Here is a 19,878-nt window from a genome sequence, read left to right as displayed (position 1 = left end):
AACATTGATGATGGTGCATTTGATCTCACTGTCTTCACAGGTATTGGTGTCAAACCCAGAAAAAAAACAGTGGACATGGATTAAGAAAAGTAAACAAACAAAAACCTCATCCTGTTGATTCAGCCATTTCATAGCAACACTCTGAAGAAAGAAGGAGTAGAACAGGCTAAGGGACCAACCTAAGCCCAGGACCTCTGAGGAGACCATCAGTCAGCAAACACAATAGGCTGTCATTTCTGTGTCCAAGTGCATCACAGTGGTAAAAACCAAACAGTGCACATTTCTACTTTTGTCTGGGTAAGAGATTATATCTTTTATTCTCTGAAGATGTCCCTGGAGTTTGAACATTTCATTCAATTCCAAAAATTTTCTTCTTCTTTCACATAATGTGTTCAGTTTTGGGCACCTCAGTACAGAAAGGACACTGAAGTACTGGAGTAGGTCCAAAGAAAGGCAATAAGGCCTAAAGAGGGCTTGGAGAACATGCCCTATGAGGAGAGACTGAAGGAACTGGGGCAGTTTAGTCTAGAGGAGGCTGAGGGGAGACCTTATTGCTCTCTTCAAATACCTGAAAGGTGATTGCAGCGAGAGCAGGGCTGGTCTCTTCTCACTGGTGACAGGACAAGGGGAAATGGCCTCAAGTTGCACAGGGGAGGTTTAGGTTGGATATCAGGAAACACTTCTTTATAGAAAGGGTTGTTAAGCACTGGAATAGGCTCCCCAGGGAGGTGGTCGAGTCTCTGCCCTTGGATGTGTTTAAAAATCATTTGGAAGTGGTGCTCAGGGACATGATTTAGCAGAGGCTTGTTAAAGTTAGGGTAGTATGGTTGGGTGAGGTTGGACTCGATGATCTTTAAGGTCTTTTCCAACCCAAGTAATTCTATGATTCTATGACTGGGGGATATTCCCTGTTCATATGGGTCTCCAAATATTGTAAAAGTGATCTACAGAACACAACAGCCTTGCTTATAAGCTTAGTATGTCTACCCTCCCAGAGAGACCACATAGCTATGTAAAACACCTCATCAATGAAAAAGTGGTGTGGTCTGGGTAAAATGAGTATACCTGACACTGCAGTGAATACTCCCTTGAAAATGTTAAATCACCATTTTGGATTAACCTAAATCCTTTGTAGTTGCTAATATGCTTTCCTTCCTTCACCTGGAAATCTCTAAACAAAACGTGTCACACTAAAAACAAACAGCTTCTCCCAGGTAAAACCAACATTGATATATCATTTGCTAACATTTATCCTATTTTCAAGATTTAGTGCCTTTTCTTTTTTCTTTTTTTTTTTTTTTTTTTTTTTTTAGAGCAGCAAGTAATTCCCCCTGATTCCTTCATCTTGGAATCTCCCAACTGCACACCAGAGAAGAGTTATCTGCAGTGACACCTGCAGCGTCTCTCTCTAAAAGCATATGTAAGAATGCACTGTCAAAACATGCTTCCCAAAGTGGTGCCAGAGAGGAATTTTGGGCCAAAAGACATCCATATAGGGGCTGCAGGAGGAGAGCTTGAAGGGGGGGAGACAGCATGGCCCAGCAGAGATGTGCTTCGCTACTGCCACACAGGGCACACGGCGCAATGGGAGAGGTACATGGGTACATTATCATGTCTTTGCATTGGTCAGCTGCTGAAGCGTCCCTGAAGACGATCATCATGCTGTCACTTGGGCTGCCTGCAACTCTTCTAACTGAGAATAAATCACATCTGGCTTGGGCAAGAGCAACAAGCATCTTGAAATAACACAGCTGCAAGAACTCAAGACACCCTCTTGGTCTGGAAGCTATATATGAATGCTCAGTATATCCCAGTGCTCAGCACAGTGTCCCACACTGGGGACACAGTGGACTTGTGACATTTTCAGGAAGACTCTAAATCCATAAACTAAGGGATGGATTACACAGATGTGTCAACACTGCAGCTCTGTGCAGTAACCACGCAAAACTCTTCTCCTGCCATGTAAGGTGAATTACCTGAGTTTCCATCCCCGTCGTGAACATTTCAAAGAGAGGCAGAGTTCCTCCTCTTAAATAAACAAAGCAACTATTTGAAGCTCTGAAATTAGGCAACACTGCATTGTTAATTACCTCTGAAATGAAATCCCTGACCGTACAGACCGACCCACACAGACTGACCCATATGAGCCAATCTCTGTCATCAGTTCAGTAGGTTTCCATGCAGCCACCAGAATGTGCTGGCACAGCTCTGCTTGCCAGCCCAAGGACAGGCTTTGTACTCAAGGCAAGGATGTTTATTTTAAACAAGAAGTTACATCCATTTTAATATTGGCAGAGTGGCAACCTCATACAAAAGCTTCAAAACCTATTTAAATTTTGAACCCACTCTGATATCAGTTTTAAAATATCAAATCAATAATATCCTTAGCTAAATAGCTACATTTGCTCCTGGTTAAGCTCTGCCAACACTGGAAATGAACCAGAGATTAATTTGGTTCAACGAATTTGGCTTTTAACCTAGGCAATAAAATTTACTGTAATAAAAGCTCAAATCCTCACTGGCAACGTAAGGATGCCTTAGGGCACTCTGGTTCTTGCCAGCATCACGTATCTACCTTTACAGCCTCACAATAAATCTTGCCACTTTTTCTTCCACGTGTATAGGCACACACTACACTCACGTTATACACAATGAATTCTGATGTGCAAGGGTTAATAATACAGGGCTTGCTAATATATAACATTGGAAGTACAGAGGACTATGAACAACCTATTTCTGAAAGAAATGTAAGAGGGAAAGGATTTTAAAAAATAAAGATTAAAACACAAAAATAGAATGGGAAAAGGAAATGTTTTGCTCTTTACCAAGGTAAGAAAAGCAGAAATACTGGGAACACTGAACAACTGCAGGACTCTTAAGTCACCATTAAACTGCATTCTTGCCTGTGGCATTAACTGTATCACACACCACTACTCCAGCAAGCATGTTTATTTATCTTAGCAATACTTAGCCAGGCATCTTTTGCCATATTAGAGAAACTAAAGAAAACAGAACCTCTGCACTGACCTAAGGATGCCATAACAATATTGCCTCAATTTTCCCATTGCTTAGCAAGCCACTTACCCCTCTTCTCTAAACAGCGGACCTGTAGTTTGAACAAAAACACTCACAGAACTTGGATGTGAGTGTTCTGCATATGCAGAGGAGGAACTTAGCCAGATCTGCATCCCTGAAATCCTCCCCTCGGTGGGCAGTGACAGCAAGCCATCCCAGAAAACATGGTCTACCAGGATGAATGGGAGGCAGGGGACAAAAACGCACCGCAATGCGCTGTCACAAAGATGAAGTGCTCTACATGATGCTGTGCTACTAAGGAGGCATTTTTACCTACAGGCTATAGGCACTGTGCTTGCCTGGTTTTAAATAGGTTGCCAATAGCAGGAACAGAAGTGAAAACAAGAATTTCACATTTTTCCAGCTAGGGTCTGGTAATACCAGCATTTGGCTCTATCTCCAAGAAATGCCGCACTCAGGATGGCTGAGTAATAACACTGGCTGCTGGGGCCAGACTGGTAACCAGTGCTGACGTGGTGAATTTTTGCTCATGAGAAAGCATCTGTGAAGTCAACGAGACTCCTCAGATGATCAGTAAATGCTCATCAATGTCAGGAGAAGTTATTCCATGATGGCTTTGAAGATTTTATGTTGTAGAAGCCCATGTGTGTCTCCACATAGGCACACACACACAGGAGTGAACGAGACTAAATAAAAGCCATGGATTGACCATGAATCTACACAACTATTTGGGTTACAGCAAAAAGCAGTCAGAAGATGAGATCAATGAGCCCAATGAGCCAACTGAATGACCCAGAGGAGCCAGGATAGGCTATGCCCACCTATGCAAGGACAGCACATGACTCAGGGAGTACAGGGCTTGATGTACAGCACAGGGACACGGGAGGTATTCCATCAGAATCTCCCTCCATTACCTGATCTTCCTTCCATCTTGCTACACTTTCTATGCTACAGTGCATAATTAGCACACTGAATACCAAGCTCCGCTCTCACGTACGCTGATCTAACTTTAAATTAATGTGGCTGAAGTCAGGGGAGAAACACCAATAAAAATCAAAGTATCAGTCCCTGGGGTCAAAATGACATGATCTCCTAATGCAATGGAATTTGTATCATTTTCTAACCACTGCATTGAAAAAATTACAAAGCCACTGACATGTTCATGGGATACAGCACCACTTTACACCCAGCTGCACAGCAGTGCTCAGAAGACACATAAATGTGAGCTTTGTGTCTGTGCACACACACTATGTCATAGAGTTCTTACTAATAAGCTGCATCACCAAAACCAGAATGATGTCGGAGCTGTCTGGAAAAGCAAACCATCTTCACATTGGGGGAAAACAACACCTTAAACACAAAGCCATCCATGCCATATGTCATGTGAAACCTACTCCTCCCTAGCTGCTCCTGACTACTGTGATTATTCATAGAACCATAGAATCATTAAGGTCGGAAAACACCACTAAGATCATTTAGTTCAACTGTTCACCCATCCCCACCATGCCCACTGACCAAATCCCTCAGTGAAACACACACACATTTCCTGAACACCTCCAGGGACAGTGACTCTACCACCTCCCAGGGCAGCCTGTACCACTGCCTCACTGCTCTTTCTGATTTTTTTCCTGTTATCCAATCTGAATCTTGCCTGGCTTACTCACCCTCCAAACAAGATAGAAAGGGGGGCAGCACACAGATGAACCACCTTCACTTTTCCAGGTAGCTGTCAGGTTAACTCATGGGACAATCTTGGCGTGCTGTCATTACCTGCATATCTGGGTACCCACAGAGCAAGAGCCCCATGACACTGTTCTCCTGAAGGACTGGATGGAGCAACACAGCCATGCACAGACACCAGCTGTGTTTGGAAGAGAGCAGAAATACAGAGAGCTTTCCAGAGCACAAGCACACAGACAGCAGTGTTCCTTACCACAAAGAATGCTGGCAAATTACTGCTGTGTATGGTGGACAGACATTCAAATGCCAGCTGAGGATCAAACGCTGAAGTCGGCTTCCCCCTTCTCTAGTGAAATGCACAGTAAATTCAATTCTAATAACTTAGTATTGTGAAGAGGGCTACGATAATTAACTGACATTTATGAGCATTTAACTTGACAGCAGATATGCTTTGAGGAATTTTAATGACCCATTAATGGATCCATACAACCACATGTACACACAAGATACAATCGAGTCCAGGGACTGATTCCTGCTATGTGTTTGTACACATCCTGGGAAAAACAGAAATAGATCATCGTTGCTGCTGGGTGCCGCCGTATGACAATGGTTATAATTACTCTGCCCTGATAAATCATTGTCTTTTGTAAGCCTAAACCACTAAGTTTGTGTCAGATGAAAACAAACGCCTGGCATGATCCCACACACCTTTACCCGATCGTCATGTTGTGGTTTGATTTATAGGACAGCTTAGCAGAAGGAGGTTGCACACCTACAGAAGCCTGAAAGAAGAAACTGCTGTGTGTCTTCATTTTAACCCCTCTAACGTGCTTAGTACATTAGGTTATTACTCTTCTCCACAAGAGCAGAAAAGTTATACCCAGCGCATTCTTTGTAAAAGTAATCAGCGTTGAGGTCATAGCGGTAAAGGCCATGTCTAGAAAATGCACTTTCATCAAATTCATGAGCATACACAGAAAGGACGGGCTATGAACAACAGACTTCCCCAGTTTGTACTACTGTTTTTTTAACGGCTGGTTTTGCTGACACACGTCCTTTCCCAAACCTAGCTACTTCTAACAAACTCCGTCCCTTCTCAGGAATGTCTTTGTTTCCTTTCTCCAAGGCAGTTCATTGCTGAGTTGAGCAGCGATCAGGCCCCAGTGCCATCAGCATTCTGCCCACCGTTACCAGCACCCTGCCTTCTCGGCACAGCCTCATTCTCCTCCTGGCCCCCTTGCAACACTTACATTGCTCCCACCTTCATCCCCAATGCAAACCTGCTCCTCTTCATATTCCTCCTCCAACAACCCTGCAGGCTCCGCATGCCACATCCACCCACTCAGCCCAAGGCTCCCTATGCTCGGGCTGCTGGTGTTGACACCATAGTCAGGAGCTGGGGGCCACAGAGCAAGGCAGGTCTGGGGACAGAGCAGCAGGAGAAAGGTCTTGTTCCCACTATGCTGATCCTCCCAAGCCTCGCATCCTTTAAAGTAATTGCATAAAAGAAAACTCCAGCCACTCTTGCACATGCAGACACGTGCTTGGCCAGCTTCCTCCTGCTCTGCTCATCCCCCCCCTTCCCTCACAGCAGTACTTGTGCTGTAACTTTTCCCAGGACCCCTGGTGACACAGCAGACCGCCTCACTTGAGGCAGTGAGCAGACACCAGACAGCTCCTGCGCAGCTCTCAGCACTCCCTGCCTGATGACACAAAGAATAAAGACACCCACCTACAGGAACCAAGTGTTCATAGGGATGGGGAAGCTGGTTCTTCATCCTTCCTGTCTTCCTGGGCACCCACGGATCCTCCCAAAACACGATTTTCCCCCTCATAATTCTGTACAGCCTGGATACATCCCCCTCCTCCTTAGAGCTGTGTTCAGCTCCATAGCCTGTTCTGCTTTCCTCTCCTCAAGCATTTACAGCAGCAGCTGCCCACCCCAGTTCCTCAGTGCCTCTGCAAGCACAGAGCTGATGCCAGCTGCAGAACAGCCCAGAGATGCACATAAGTCACCCAGCTAAGCCTGCACAGCTCGGCTATCCCGTGTGCAAGGTGTGACCTCACGGTGGAGTTACACAAAAAGTAATTTGGGGCATCTGTTGTTCAGCTGAGTGCTCAGAACAGCTGTTATGCTCCACGAGAAAGCTCTGAGTTACACCAGATAAAACCCACCAGACTCACAGCACAGAAGTAAAACAGGCTGACTGTAAAGAGTGCTTATATTGCTCCTCTACAGACTTACTTTTCATATTTTTTTTACACATTCATATACACCTATACTTATATAAATATATATAAAATATTTTTAACAGAAAATTAGAACCGAATAACTTTGCTTTGAAAATTCCAATGGCAAACTGGGATTTCAGCTCCTCAAACACCATTCTGTTCTCCAAAGAGCAAAGCACACTCAACAGTGCAGACTAAGATGGCTTTTTAACAACATCAATCTGCCTCTTGCCTAACATCTCTGCTGTCAGACTTGCAATTCTGATTATCTTGTCCTTCCTTCTTAAATATTGGAGAGAATGTACCCTCCACAGGGACAGCAAAAGTCACAGACTCTCCTGAGCAATGGTCTCTGCCATGTACTGAGGAACTCCCAGCATGGATGGCGATGCTCACAACCCTGTTAAGTTAGGACTCGAACCAAACTTTAGACAAAATTCTTGACATTACAGTGGACTGCTCATCCTTCCTCACGCCCACTGTTTTCTCTCCTGTTTCCTGGGGGCACAAAACACACATATAAACCTAGAGGAGACATGTTAAAAGAATAACCATCTGCCCTCCTCCCCAGCCTAGAGATGCGAGACTTGGGACACCAGTCTCCAGTGTAGAAAAGCAGCTAGGCCTTAGGTAGATTAAGAAATCTCTAATATCGCAAGGACACGATTTCTTTCCTTTTCCTCAGACTACAAGACCTGCCCCAATGGATTCCTCTTTACGAAGTATCTTCCATTTCTCTTTGAAATATGTTCTGTGTTTCTCACACTTCTTGCTCTCCCACGAGAGCCAAGCTAGCAAGAATTACAAGTCTCCCCACTAGCCTTCTCCTGCACCCCAGATCTAGCTATAAAGCTACAGAAGTCTACTACATCTGCCATTTGACTGCATTTCTCTTGGCAAGTATTGGAAAACCAACAAACATCACTAGGTTATCTCAAGGAGCACAGCAGTACATGGCAGCAAAGGGAGTGCGAAAACCACGGCACCTTCTGAGCTAGAAAGCAGTGACAATAAGATCTAAAGGACTCCAGCACAGCTCTCAGCCCTGATGAAGGCTCTGAGGGGATGCTCTGTTTTGCAGTTCTGTGCCTAGCTCACAGATGGATTTGTGACCTGCAAAATACAGGTGGAAGTTAGAAGATTTTGTTACACAGAGGTACAACTGAATGCAGTTAGTTTGGAGGTTAGAATACGGCATGAAAAAGTCACTGATCTACAGCACACCACAGCTCCTATACCATCAGCAGCCTCTGTGCAACTCCAGCATGGCTGAGGCAGAAAGGGCCCGCCAGGTGCCAGCTCAGCTCCAGCAGTGCCACCCAGAGCAGGGGCCACAGGCACAGGGCCAGGCAGCATCTAAGTAATAAAAGCAAGAAAAAGGAGGAGCAGAGGTCACTGCAAGGTGTCCATGGCTTAACTATCACACAATCATGCCACTCCCTACTATACTGTATACATTCTCACGACTTTAAAAATGCACTAAGTTCTTCACGGAAGCAGTAAGAGATATAGTGGCACACAATTCAGCATTCAAACTCCAGCACTCACTGGCCTGCATGAACATCACTGACCGTCTCAGTGCCTTAGCTCCATTTTTCACACCTCTAACAAGCTCACTCACCCTCTTACAGTCTTCAGTCCCCTCGAAAACAACATTTCAGAACCCTAGAACTGGAGGGAGGCAGTCTGGAAGACACTTTTGAGTCCCAGATGCCCAACCTTCAAAAGCATGTGAAACTCTGAAAGGAAACACTGGTAGACCGAGCCCTCCACAGTGCTTGATTTTGTGAAAGAAATACATGGCAACCTATAATCCCTAATCAACCTAGAAAATAAAGGACTGATAAACCAATCTGCTTGTAACCTTATTAACAGATTCTGGCTTCAGTATCAACAGGGTAATTTACTAAGACTATTTTTAATCCCAACTGCTAAACCATTAATCCCACAATTTCCACACAGGGTTTTTTCCCCCCTCTATATTTACCCGAGGTTACCACCACTTTTGCAACTAGTGAATTAGTAGATAAATAAGTAACACCAGCAAATATACACCTCCTGGCACCAGGGAACTGAGAGACTCCGATTACCTGCTTTATCCCCTTAAAGTCATTACTTTCTAATTGGAAGGAGTCACTCAGCAGCAAAGCCGTGTGCCTGGTGTGTCATCTGACACCTGTATGTACTGCTCACAGCACCAACTCCCAATGCACTTGCCACAATAAGAACTGAATTTTTTCTTCCCATCGTTGGTAGTCATTTCTGTCTCTACTGAAATCAGCTCAAATTTAACAGGATGAGGGTTAAAAACATAAACTGTAATGTTTTCTCGAACTGGCATTAGAAGATTCTCCAACTATTGTTATTAACGTCAACATAAATTATGCATTGAAGATCTCAGCATTCGTTACAGAGGTAAAATTCAGCTGGGGGGAAAGTACAAAAAAGACAAACAGAGTAAGTCCAATTAAACTATATATTCATGAATCTCTTGCAGCGTTGCTCAGCACTGATGAAACATTTCTCTAATACGGTCCTAAAATAAGCATTCACAGAGTTGTTAGAAACACTACCAAGAAAGTATTGCAGTAACCAACTCAAGGTGGTGCTTAATGTTCCTTTCAACTTCTGTAAACTACAGCGTTAACCATTTCTAAGTGCTGTAAGTCAGCATTCAAACACCACACTCAAACTGGATGCTTAGCAGTCTTAGGGTACTACTGCAGACACTTCATACAAACATGTGAATAAACTTGGGGAAACATTTTTCTGTTCTGAGGTTAATACAGATGACTTCAGGAGATAGTTGGTAAGCAACTAGTGTCTTACCAAGGAGCACCAGTGACTTTGGGAGTTCTCATGAGCACTCAACTAACTGCACATCTTGGGACTTCAAGGAGACCCCCATCTCCTGAAGTCTCCAAGATGGCCCTACGTATGGCCTCGCGAAGAAAACAAGCTTGAAAGCACAGCCACTAGGGGCTCCAAACCCAAAGGGAAGAGAAACTATCATCTCATTTCCATAATGGCAAGGTTTAAGCCAACCCTTCAGCTGCCTGATTCACGGCTTTATCATACTTGTGGCTGCCAACCCCAGCGAGGATGCCTCAAAGCCAAGTGAAGCCAGACGGCATCTATTAAAACAGGCAACTCAGCAACCTCTGTGCGAAGACTGGAGGAAGGGGGGGGGGGGGGGGAACGAAGAATAAGAAAAAAAAAAGTCTTCCCAAGCACATCCTCAGCTATTGAAGGACAGCTCCAGTTTCAGACAGAAAAGGCAGTAACACCTCACCCACGGCTCTTCACAGCACATCCCGTTACAGGCTATTGTGCGCAACTCATCCCGCAAATCATTTCAACATCCAGAGCTCAACTGTTTCTTAAGGAAATCATTTCAGGAGGAAAAGAAATTGCTTACTCATGAACCTGGTATTATTATAACAATGAGCTAAAACAGCGCAAGACAGTTACATTGCACAACTTGAAATGCATCACTTATTGTCCTAGATCTCAATAAAAGAACAGTCTGAACACTGAAACAAGTCAGAGCATAAATGTGACTCGGTGTCAGCTCACACAATATGGGTTAAACACTACCACATGGGCAGTGAACACACACTGCCCTTTCAAAAATAAAGAACATGGATAATTTCTTTCCCAAATCTATTGTTAGCAAACAAACGTGGTTATTTTAAAACCAGACTATGATTGTGCCCAAAGCACATGTGAACACCTCTGTTTCCACCCGTCTCCCTCTATTTCCTGGAAACAAACGCCACTTCACCACTCACAATCTCCTAAAAAAAAGCCAAGAAAGAATTACTATGAAGGCAGCTTTATCACTGCAACAAGGCAACATGAGCATTTCCGTGCTGCATAAAAATAGCAGCAAGGCACTCGCTGCTCTTCCTTTCTTTTACCTGCCTGAAAAGCATGTGTGTGTTTGGAATACATTAAAACTCCCTGATCTGATTTTCAGCAAATACTCCAAACCCTCCATAATGTAACATACGCTTTCTTTAGACTCCAAAGCAAAAGGGAAAGAAAAAAAAAAAAAAAAAAAAAAGAACCAAAGCAACCACATATGAAATAGCACAAATGCTGCTGGTTTAAAATCGTCTGCCTATTTTTTTTGCCTATCATCATAATATAAACTGAACATGTCAGGATGCTAAAAATAGCCACAAATTGTAATTACACGTGCTTTGTAGTTTCTATTTTACTTGGGAAAGAAGATTAGAAGCCAGATCGTTTTAAAAACTGTCCTTAAAGATTTGGGGAGCCACAAAATTCACCCTGCTTTGCAATTTGGAGTAGGCTGCTGGAACACGTTTCCTCTGCGACACGGCGGCACAGAGAGACAAGCTCCCAACAACGAGATGGAAATGGAGAAGGGCAGACAAAGAAAAAAGTAATTTCTTAGAGATTCTGAGAGTGCCCTGATTACTGATGTAATACCATAAGCTTTAATTAGGAGCTAAGTGCTGTGTGCTAAATTCATCCTCACACGCAGCCCTGCAAAGGCAGAGGAGCTCTACGGAAAGTGCCCATGGCGGTTGGGCAACAGCAACGCCTGCCCTATGGCTCCTGCCACTACCTACAGCAGAGAGGGGATTTGTGGAAGGAGTGCTCAGCTACACAGTATCCTGCTGAAACAAACTGAACTCTTGGATAAAAAAAATGGTTTCAATGGATGGTTAGCAAAAGAGGCTTTGTCAGAACATAAGCAATTGAGAATCCCCAGCAAAAGCTGTGCGCCTCCACCAGGCTTATGGCAGCTCAGAGCACAGTCTTCATCAACAAACCTAAACACCTGCCCTCAGCACCACACAAACAGCCACTCTCCCTACTCAAAATGTTAGTGCACATTCCAAGGAGCAGCAAACAAGCAGCATCCAAACGCTACCACTGTAAAATATCTGCTAAACTCGACGGACAGTACACAATTTGGCAGCAAGCTGAGAGCCACAAGCATCATCCATCCACGCGCTAATTCACTCTCAGGACATATGCTTAATTCCCTGAGTCTGTTTGCATAAGAAGTGTGGCTGTAATGCAGTTTCTGGAATGCAAGGAGAAACTGTGAACATGAAACGTCTAACTACACTGATGAGGCTCTATAGATAACCAAGATGTAAACAACATCAAAAAATGAATAATCAACGTTGAGTAACCATTGCATCAAAAATAACAAAGCTCAACAGCTTCAAATAGCAAAGCAGGTTCAGCAGATCAAGAGACAGAACATTCGCTGACTAACAGTTGGGTAATGAAAGTAAACACTGGCAATGAAGTCATCACCCTAATGAAAGCTAAGGCAATGTAACTATCTGGACCATAAGCCAGCAGCGTGCTTCAATGCAGGCTCGCTACCATAATATTTACTAGAATCACTTCTGCTGGAAGAGGAAAGGAAGTCTCACTTACTTCTCACATACAATTTGCAAACAAGAGAGGTGCTCCTCATTATGTCCTCCCAACTCTCAAGCACTGCAAGAGGTGCCCACAGTTACACCGGGGAATGGAACGGCAGAATTCTGCCTTCAGTGACTGAGTCACAGCAGCTTTACCCTTGCTCGGAGATGTATAAACATTTGCAGCACGCAAGAGGTCTGCTTTCAAAAAGCATTGTTGCTCCAAAGTTCAGATATTTCTATCGCAGATACCTAACAATGTTGGGTTTTTTTGTGGGTTTTTTTTTGGTTGTTTTTTTTTTTTTGCAATGCAGTCGTCAGTTGTCTGGGTGACATTTACAGCTACAGAAAAGAATAATCATAATTAAAAAAGAACTCTGAAGGATTTCAGGCTCTGTCACTGAAACACAGAAACTGTAATTCCACTCTGAGAGCCCTCACGCAGCTCCCAGCCGTCACAGGGAGGGGCGAGCATGCTCACTGGGGACAGCAACCAGCCCATTCGTGGGAAGGCTGTGCATGCCCCTAACCAACAGAGGAACACCACACAGTGAGGAAAAACAGCTGTCCCTTCCCCTCAACTTTCTGTGCAGACATCCAATGCCCATTCCAGCTGGAAAGGCGTCTATCTACAAAGCCATCCGCGTGCCTCACACCTTTAAGCAGGCTCATCCTCCCTGTGAAATCAGCAAGCTCAGACAAGTTACTTCCTGCAAAACGCAATCGCTTTGAGTTTCAGCTTTCTATTTTGATGACTTTAAGAAATAACACGGTCCAACCCAGCTTTCCAGTTTGAGAACTCCTTGCAGACTCTGTTGCTGATCTCACGGAGGCTCACCCATTTGCTCACTCTGCATACGGCATGTGTATGCCCAAGGAAGCGCTCGGCGGAGCATGAATTTCAGTACTTACAGAACTGAGGGCTTCCAAAGCTGTTAATGATTTTAATGGGTTTGGGCCATGCTAAAAATAGCTCCCACCTCTCCCACCCCCTTAATTTGATGGGATCTCAAAGTAACTCACCAGGCGGTATTACAGATAACCACTGGTAACTGTAGAAGTCCTTACCAAATAATCCAACTGCCCACAGCACTTTTTGACTATCTCACCCACCTGGCTATTCTCCCCCAGGCTGTCCCCCTGTGGTATCACTATGCAAGCACCCACATCAAGCTGCATTTTGAAGTAGAGCAGCCCAACAGGCAGCGGTTCAAGATGATGGCATAACCCTCTTCACCTCTCCAATGAGGCCTTTAGCACTGATAACTGACATTATTAAGCCCTGGTGACAGCATGATACTATGACCAACTGTGAAAACACGGGATGCACCTCATTTTTAAAGCAGAGCCATTAGTCACTGCCACAGGAAAACTTTAATCCACAGAAGTTAAATGTCACCACTGTTGCTCCATTCCAGCCAGCGACACTGCTCCTGAGGTCACTGGCAAATAACAATAGGTAGCTTTCATGTTAATGATGTAAACTGTTTTCCTTTCTGTGACGTAGAGCAACAGCAACCAGTATTTACAGAAGGACTGTGAGCAGCCCTTGGTGCAGATTGGTTTCAGAGAATCACAGAATGGTTGAGTTGGAAGAGCACTTGAAAGGTCACCTAGTCTGAGTCCCTTGCAATGAACAGGGACACCTACAGCTACATCAGGTTGCTCAGAGCCCTGTCCAGCCTGACCTTGAGTGTTTCCAGGGATGGAGCATCCATCAACTCACTAAAGCAGTGGAAAAATGCTAAAGTTTTGGTCATGTCCAGCAATTGAGAAGGTCAAGTAGAAGCCCAGTTAGCAGACACCACTCCTCTCTTCAGGTATGATGTGAATAATCTTCTGTTACCTGACTCCTACCTTTAAAACATTATTCTCATTGATGTTTAACACTGCCTTCCCTGCTCCCCCCCCCCCCAATTTGTATTATCCCTACCTACTCAATTAATAGCATGGGAGAGTAATGCTTCCTTATCCACAGTAGCTTTATGACTTATCACCAATGGGGCATCTCTTCACCATCACTGGGTGCTAAAGGTATCCCAGTGATGTCCAGACACAAATCATCAATGCAATCTGAGAGTGTTCCACACCAGGAGGTGGTGAAGGTGGGTGCAGCAGCAGTCACACCGAGCAGCCCACCCACTACTGCTACATGGGGCGCAGCCCCTGCCACAGAGCAGCCCCCACCGCCTCCCGCAGAGCCCCCTCCCCCTCCCCTCGTGCAGTGCCATGCTCCCAGCCCACATGCAGTCACAGCCCTCAGCACAGGGCAACGGTCAGGCATTGAGACACACGGAACAACATAAAACTCCCTTCTATCAACCCTCCCACACTTACATGGGGAGGGGGGCCCAAATCCGACAGCAGAGCTTGAAAAGCACGCTCCTCAAAAGCAACCCACGTTTTGCCATTCAGCTTCGGCATAAATTTATGCTCTTTTTTTTTTCTTTCTTTTTTTTTCTTAAAGTGGTGGGGGAAGCGACCAAATACCGGTTGCCACGTCGAGTTAATGACAAACCCCCTCGCTGTTAACTCGTTCAGCGCAGGCAGCGTGACATACAGGCGGCGGCACGGCAACGAGAAAGGGACCCTCGATGGGCTGCTGTCCGCACGTCTCTCTCTTCCAGTCCCCCCCCATCCGACACCGGCTCGCACCTCATCGCGGCCCCCCCCTTCCGAGGAGCAGCGGGGCCGGGCGGGGCCGGAGGCGGGCACCGGGCGCTGGGGCCACCCCGAAGGGGCGGAGTCGGATGCGGGCGGGGCCGAACAGCACTACCTCCCCCCCACTCCCCCCCCAATCCTTCGACCCAGACCCCGATCTCCCCCCCCGCCCCGGCCCCACCGTAGAGGAAACTTCGCCGCTCGCCCCCAGAGTTCGCTGCCCGCCGGGAGCCGAGCCCGGGGCGAGTAGGGGGGCGGGACGAGAAGGAGGAGGAGGAGGAGGAGGAGGAGGAGGAGGAGCAGAGAGTCCCCAAAAAGGGACTGTGACCTTACGCCCATCCCGGCGCTCCCCAAATTCCGGATTTTTGGCACAGGTCGAGGCGGAGCGGAGCTCGACCGCGTCTTGTTGCGGGGCTCCCAGGCCCTAATTTCGTTATGGAATCGTGCGGGCGGCGAGCGCGTTTCCTTAAGAAAGGACTGACCTATTTTTGGCTGGAGATAAACGATCGTGTTAACAGATGTTAATCTTGTAATCTGTTTTTCCTGTAAGCACTTCGCATCGCCGCGTTTCAGACGTTAAACAATAATAATAAGCAAACGTTTCCCAAGCGACGTCACGATTATTAATAATAAAAATATAAAATCAAAATGAAAAATCTCGCGCTGGTTTCAAAGCCATTAAATCTTTCCCACTCTATAAATGCCGATTTGTTCTGCCCCAGCTCCCACGGGCTTTTATTTGCATTACAAATTCCACAGGTTACACCGGTCGCCTTTTCAGGACGCGTAAACCCCACAGCGCGGCGGTCCGGGGGGAGGGGGCCGCGCATCTGGATTGAATCAGGCGGATGCGGGGCACAGCCCGCACCGCGCATCCCTACCGCCCCCAACGCCCGGGGCCGCTCCCGCACCGCCCGGCGTTGTGGCTCATTGCGGAGCTCGCCGCTTTGCCAACCCTACCGACGCCGGCTGTCATTCCGCACAGCGCTCCGCACACGTAGTGCACCCCCCCCTCCTCACCCCCCCGAACCCCCTCAACCGCCCCTCCCCGCTCGCTGAGCACAAAGTTTCCCCCGTGCAAACTTTCCTCCAACTCGCCCGAGCCCTTCGCTGCCGTCGCCACGCTAATTAGATAGCGGGGGGAGGGAGGGGGGAGGGCAGATTTAGAGCACAAAATGTCTGGAGCCGCATTATTTCTCTTTTTCTTTCCTCCCCCTACCCCCCCTCCCCCCCATCCTTTTTTTTTCAAACACAACCATGCACGCACCGAACCGCCCCCCCACCTCTATCGGAACCGTCCTTGGTGCCCCCCCCTGCGCTGCGTATCCGCGAGGAACTGGTCCCTCTGCCCTCCCCCCCCAACCCCCTCCGAGCAGGGGCACCCGGCTCCCCGCAGCGCCCCGCAGCGCGGGGACCGAACCCTCGTACCCCCCTCCCGCAGCCCGAACGCTGTACTTTAAACTCGGGAGATCCGCTCTTTGTCTCTTCCCGCACCCACCCTCCGCACAAAGCCACCCGCAGAACACCCCCCCACCACCACCCCATCCCCAACGGTGCAAAGTTACCGTTCGTGGGGGAGGCCGCTCCGCTGACCGCTAAGTTTGTCCCGACGGCTCCCCCGCACCGCAGCCCCGCTCCGCACGGCGCCGAGCTGCACATGAGCCGCCGAGCGGCTCCACGGGGGCGGCCCCGCCGCGCCCCGCGCCCGCGCACCGCCCCCGCGCCGCGCCCGCGCCGCGCCCCGCCCGCGCCGCCGCCTCGCGTCCCCCCGCGGCCGCAGTGGAGCGAGCGGAGCGCGGAGCACCGGAGGCTGCGGGCAACGGGGGGCGGCCGTGGGGTTGGGGGGGGGAGCAGCTCCGGTTCCCACGTCCCCACGGTCGTAGAGGTGCGAGCCGGGTTGGCCCGGATGCATTTCGAATAGAAACTTTTATTATTGTTACCATTATCATTACTGTTATCATTATTGTTATTGTTATTATTGTTATTGTTACTGTGCGCGAATCCCGCTGATACAATATGCGCGGATCAATTGAAATGCGTAGAAACAACAACATTAAAGTCCTCCGTCGAGATCAAAGAGGGATAGTGCTCAACGCCCGCGTTGGGGAAGTTGAAAGACCTCCGAACAAATCAATGTGCCACATGGCTTTAAAAAACAACAACAACAACAACAAGCAAACCCCCCGCACGGAGCCCATCGCTGCTGCGTGCGAGAAGTTCCACCCTCACTGCCCCGCGTGGCTCCACCGCCCCGATGTGTGCCACGGGCGAGCGGAGTGCGTGCCGCCTGCGGCTCCTTTAACCCACTCCTAAGCACCGAGGGTGGCAACCTTGGGGTTTTCCATATTTTTCTCCCCCTTTTTTCCCTCTTCCCCCTCCTTTTTTTCCTCTTTTTTCCTTTTTTTCACCTTTTTTTTTTCCTCTTTCTTTTCCGTATTTTTTTTCTCCCCTTTTGTCCTTTTTTTTCCCTCTTTCTTTGTCTCGTAACGCGTGATGACGTCGCACGGTCACGGAGCGCTCGGCAGGAGCTTGGGGTGCTCCCGACCCCGCACCCCCCAGCCCCGTCCCGTGGAGCACTCGGGCATCTCTCGCCAAGGAGCAGCGCAAGGGCGGAGGGGTGTGGGGAGGGGGTGGGGGGGGGGCTCGGGCTGGCTGCCAGCAGCCTTGGGATAAAGGAAAGGGGCGGGAGGGAGCGAGGGGGAAAGTTGGTAATGAAGGATACACGAATCATAAAATGTAAGCTATGTGTGATTAATGATCTGCACTAATTTGAATAGCAGGCGTGTTAAAGGTCAGTGACAATTGTTGCTGCTTTCAGCATGAATGCCCGAGTGGGATGGATTCGGGACAGGCAAATTTCGTTCTAAGTCAGAGAAAAAAAAATGCTGGGATGTGCGGGCAGTGAGGGCAGGCTTGGAAAAATGCACTGTGTCTTAACGCCCTAATGGTGTCTGGAACGTCTGCTTTCTGATCTCTACACAGCAGCATCTCAATGCTCAACTTGCTCAGGGACACGATTTAGCAGAGGGTTGTTAGTTAAGGTGATATGGTCTGGTTGCGGTTGGACTCGATGATCTTGAAGGTCTTTTCCAACCTGAGCGATTCCATGATTCTATGATTATATCTTCCCTGTGCACTCTGTCAGTGCCACCATGCTCTGTGCCGATCTACTTTGGACACACACATGGATATGCCGACAAGGAGCCCCTCACTCTGCTGTGATGTGAGCCGGTTCCCTGGGTTCTCCAGTCACAGTTTGTGTGGTACTTCAGCATTTCTTGACACAAAGAATAAAAATCCCATTCTAAAAAGCATTCCTGGGCAGTATTTAGAACACCAGCATTAAGTTAATAATTTCCATATGGCGAACATTGACAAGTTCAAGCAACGAAAGGTGCGTGGGACTTCCAAACTACATAAAAACGCGATTTTCCTGACCTTCACTTTTTCTCTGTGTAGATTCTCTGCTCAGATTGTCCTCCTCAGGCAGTAAATTGCGAGCACACTCAGCACTGTGCATGCAGTATTGCTCACAGAAGCCCCTGCAAAGCTTTCCATTTTCCATACAGCTCTCACAGGCCTGATGTTGCACCCCTTGTTCCCACAGAAGTGAGGTGCTGAGGCCGTGGGGTGAAGCCCAGCAGTGGATGTATCCCACTTTAACGGCAAGGCAATTAAAAATGGAACAGATGCAGAAACATTCAAACAATACAGCGGTAAATTCACATCATGAAAGTCGTCGGTGGAGTTCCTCTGTCCATGTCATTTTAAACAGGAGATTTTCTCACATTTCTTCTGCTGATGCCAAGCCTGGAACAGGATAGGGATTCATATCACAGAATCACTGAATCACAGATTGGCCTGGGTTGGAAGGGACCTCAAGGATCATGAAGCACCAACACCCTGCCACAGGCAGAAACACCAAGCTCCACATTCAATACTAGCCCAGGCTGCCCAGGACCCCATCCAACCTGGAACACCTCCAGGGATGGGGCATCCACAGCTTCTCTGGGCAGCCTGTTCCAGCACCTCACTACTCTCATAGTAAAGAACTTCCCCCTGACATCCAACCTAAATGATCCCTCCTTTAACTTAAAACCACTTCCCCTTGTCCTGCTGCTATCTACCCTTTCAAAGAGTTGAAAATATCCCTAAAAAGATACTCAAAATGTTGGGTTGTTTTTTCTGGTTGTTTTTTTTTGTTTTGGTTTGGTTTTTTTTGCATCTCATCCTCAATGTCATCTGAAATTTCAGGTGGTAGATTCCTAATTTCCAACCCATTCCTAACACAGCAGCACCTCGGGTGATGAATCTCTTTGCAGACACTGTTTACCCACTTTATCTTTGCCAGAAACCTTCCAGGAGATGTCCTCCTGTTTGAAATTCCTTAAATTACTGTATTTTGTAGGAAAATGTCAGCGATATTAATGGCTCAATCCGTGTTTTTTCTATTTATAGACTTCTATGTATAATAATTCTGGCTAATGAAATACGTGGAGCAGGAAAGCATTTATTTACTTTTGCTATAGTCCAATAAATTATTTGTTCAGCGTTTGGGACTCGGCTTGCTCAAGTTAAGGAAAATGGCATTTTGATGAAAATCTGTGCAATGACTTGTCTGCATAACTTAGCCTGAGGAGCGAGCGGTGGAGGCTGAGAAAGGTTCCTGGGAAACACCATGATAGAAAAGCAGAGGGGAAAAAAAAAAAAAAGGCCATGTCTCTAAAAGCAAAGTAGAAAGCATTTATAAATACTTCAAGGCAGGCAAACAAGCTAAGTTTAGATTACATTTTATATGTGTGCGTGTGTGTCACATGCACGGTTACTTCCAGTGAAGTGTAACTGGAGGAGTCAC

The 19,878-nt window shown here is 47.0% G+C and overlaps 1 protein-coding gene across 4 annotated transcripts in view; it reads right to left on the bottom strand.

Annotated features, from left to right (window-relative positions):
• Positions 1 to 16,725, bottom strand: part of ZNF516 (zinc finger protein 516) — a 100,865-nt gene extending 84,140 nt beyond the window's left edge. For 3 of the 4 annotated variants that reach the window (XR_004306171.1, XM_015855123.2, XM_015855125.2), the window contains exon 1: positions 16,589 to 16,725. The gene's annotated coding sequence lies outside the window, so the exon portion shown is untranslated. Of the gene's footprint in view, positions 1 to 14,699; positions 15,070 to 16,588 lie in introns of those variants that run through there. The other variant, XM_015855124.2, reaches the window with a different exon arrangement.
• Between the last annotated feature and the right edge of the window lie 3,153 nt (positions 16,726 to 19,878).

This window comes from Coturnix japonica, chromosome 2 (assembly GCF_001577835.2).
Source record: "Coturnix japonica isolate 7356 chromosome 2, Coturnix japonica 2.1, whole genome shotgun sequence".
NCBI classification, from domain to species: Eukaryota; Metazoa; Chordata; class Aves; order Galliformes; family Phasianidae; genus Coturnix; species Coturnix japonica.
This window is presented reverse-complemented; position numbering and strand designations above follow the sequence as displayed.